Source organism: Apteryx mantelli, unplaced genomic scaffold, assembly GCF_036417845.1.
Source record: "Apteryx mantelli isolate bAptMan1 unplaced genomic scaffold, bAptMan1.hap1 HAP1_SCAFFOLD_142, whole genome shotgun sequence".
NCBI lineage: Eukaryota > Metazoa > Chordata > Aves > Apterygiformes > Apterygidae > Apteryx > Apteryx mantelli.
Genome location: NW_027118497.1, coordinates 112,501 through 115,000, shown reverse-complemented (window position 1 = coordinate 115,000; position 2,500 = coordinate 112,501). Strand labels below are relative to the sequence as shown.

The 2,500-nt window shown below is 79.5% G+C and overlaps 1 non-coding gene across 1 annotated transcript; it reads right to left on the bottom strand.

Moving 5' to 3' along the window:
• Nucleotides 1–108: 108 nt before the first annotated feature.
• Nucleotides 109–261, bottom strand: LOC136995667 (5.8S ribosomal RNA). Its single transcript, XR_010887211.1, has one exon. It is a non-coding gene; the product is annotated as a 5.8S ribosomal RNA (ribosomal RNA).
• Nucleotides 262–2,500: the final 2,239 nt, after the last annotated feature.

Here is a 2,500-nt window from a genome sequence, read left to right as displayed (position 1 = left end):
ACCGCCGCCGCCGGCGCCGCCGCGCCTCCCCCGCCCCCCCACGCGCCCCCCCCGAGGGGCGGCACCGCTGCGCCAACGCGACAGCGGGGGTGACGATTGACCGCCAAGCGACGCTCAGACAGGCGTAGCCCCGGGAGGAACCCGGGGCCGCAAGTGCGTTCGAAGTGTCGATGATCAATGTGTCCTGCAATTCACATTAATTCTCGCAGCTAGCTGCGTTCTTCATCGACGCACGAGCCGAGTGATCCACCGCTAAGAGTTGTCTCGGTTTCGGTCCCCGCCGCGCGCGCGGGGGGACCGGGCAGCCTTCGGCAGCCCCTGAGGGCCCCCCCTCCGCTCCGCCTCCCTCCTCACGCCGACGCCGGCTGCTGAGCGAGGGACGGCCGAGAGCCAGAGAGAGGGGCTCGCCCCGCTGACCGTACGAGCACAGAGTGGGGGGGGAAAAAGGGAAAAGGAAAACCCGAACGAGAAGGGCGGGGAGCCCTCGCTCCCGACCTGGGACAACCCTTTGCTCGCTTCGAGTCCGGCCCAGGCGCCCAGGCTCGGCCCGGCCCGGCGGGGAGCAGCGCGCCGGCCGCGCCGCCTGCCTCGGGGACGCTGGGGGAGGGGGCGGCTCCCCGCGGACCCCCAGCGTCGGAGCCCGGCCGCCACCGGCAGCGGCACCGGCCGCTGCCCGCGCGCCCGCGGCCCACCGGCCCCGCGCTCCCCAGCTCCTCGCTCGCCTCGCCGGCCTCCGGCTCCGCCGTGGCCCCGAGGCGGCGCCCACGCCCGCGCGCGCGCACACACAGCCTCCCGGACGACACCACGCGCTCTCCCGTCCCTTCCGCGGACAGACGCCCGGCGGCGGGCGGGCGGGCAAGGCGGGACGGACGGGGACGGCGCCCGCTCTCCCCGTCTCCACGCGGAGAACGGGGGGGGCCGCCCCCGCCGCCCGCCTGCCGCCCGCCCGCCGCCCGGCGAAGCCGGGTTGGGCAGAGCGAGGCAGGCGCGCCGGATGGCGGAGTGCCGGCGGGTAGGGCGCCGCCGCCAGCGGCCACGGCGGCAGACCGAGAGCCCCGGCCAGGGAGGAGAGCGGATCGCGCCGAGGCGCGGCGTCCGCACCACCCGCGGTGGGTGGGGGCTCACCGTCCCGGCGAGAGCACGCGCTCGCGCCGGGGTCACGCGTTCGAGGCAGGCCGGCGCCAGCCGACCGCGCGGCGTCCCTCCGCCGAGACCAGACCGCGGAGAGAGGGGGCAGGGTACCCCTCTCCGTCCCGGCTGCCCGCAGGGCGAGCGCGGGGCGCGCCGGCTGGCATGGGGGGGCACGGCGCCCGCGCGCGCCGGCCCCCCGGCCCTCCGGCAGCACACCCGGCTGCCCCCCGGGTCGCATCGGGCCGCCCGAGTCTTTAAACCCCCGCCCGGCTCTCCCGCCGAGAACCCTCGGGCCCGGAGCCCGGGGCCCATGGCCATCCCTACCCGGGGCGGCTACCGGCGGCCGCGGTGGCCGGAGGCCCTCCGCTCCTCCCGCCACCCCGCCCCCCCCCCCCGCCCGGCCCGCTCGCAGCACGGTCCCCGCGGCACGGCGCGGGGCGGCTGGAGCGGTGGGGGGGGGGGAGAGAAAGGGAAAGCGGAAAGGGCGGGAGGGCACGGCCGGTGCGGCGCTCACGGCGCGGCGCCCGGGAGGAGCGAGCTGGCACACGGGACCACACGGGTGGGTCACCGAGGGGGGGCAGGAGGAGCGCGGACGCTAGGTACCTGGCCCTGGGGTGAGGGAAACGACCTGAAATCCCCGCGGGGGTGCCTCCCCCGCCGCCGCCCGCCGCCGGGCCGCCGCCGCCTCGCGGCGACGGCGGCAGCCTCGGCGGCAGCAGCGAGACGGGACGCGGAGGGGAAACCCGGCACCCGCCAGCCGGCTCCGGCGCCCCTCGGCGGAGCGTCCGCCCGCGGGGTGCGCCCGACACCCGCCGCCACGACCTCGTCCTCCTCCCGGGGCCCGGGGTTTCCCTCAGTAACCCGGCGCCCGGCGGCAGCTGCGCCCGGGAGGAGAGCCGTGGTTTGGGCCGCCCGCTCGGGCACGACCCGTCGCCTCGCGTGGCCTGGCGCGACGGCCCCCGCTCGGGGTCCGCCGCCGCCCGGCGCCCGCCCCGCGCGCCATCCCGGAACGCCTGTCCTCGCCGTCTCTGCAAGACGGGCTGCTCCGCCGCAGCCCGCCGCGGGTCCGCCCCCCACCGCTTAGGGGTGGCGACCCGTCGGCACCCGTCCCGACCCGGGGTGCCATCTCGCTCGCGTCTCCGCCCGCCGCTTCCTCCCGCGGGCGCCGGGGGAGCAAGCCCCGCCGACCCTCCCGCGCACTGCCGCCCACTCCCCGCCGGACCCTCCCCCGGGCCCGACCCTCCCCTGCCCCGGCGGCGGCGGATCGCCGTCGGGTGACAGGGGGGGGCCGGCTCCCGGCGATGGGCACCGGCGGCGGGCGCCAGCGGAGGCGAGAGGGGCAGACGGGGGCGGTCCCCCACCGGCCTCG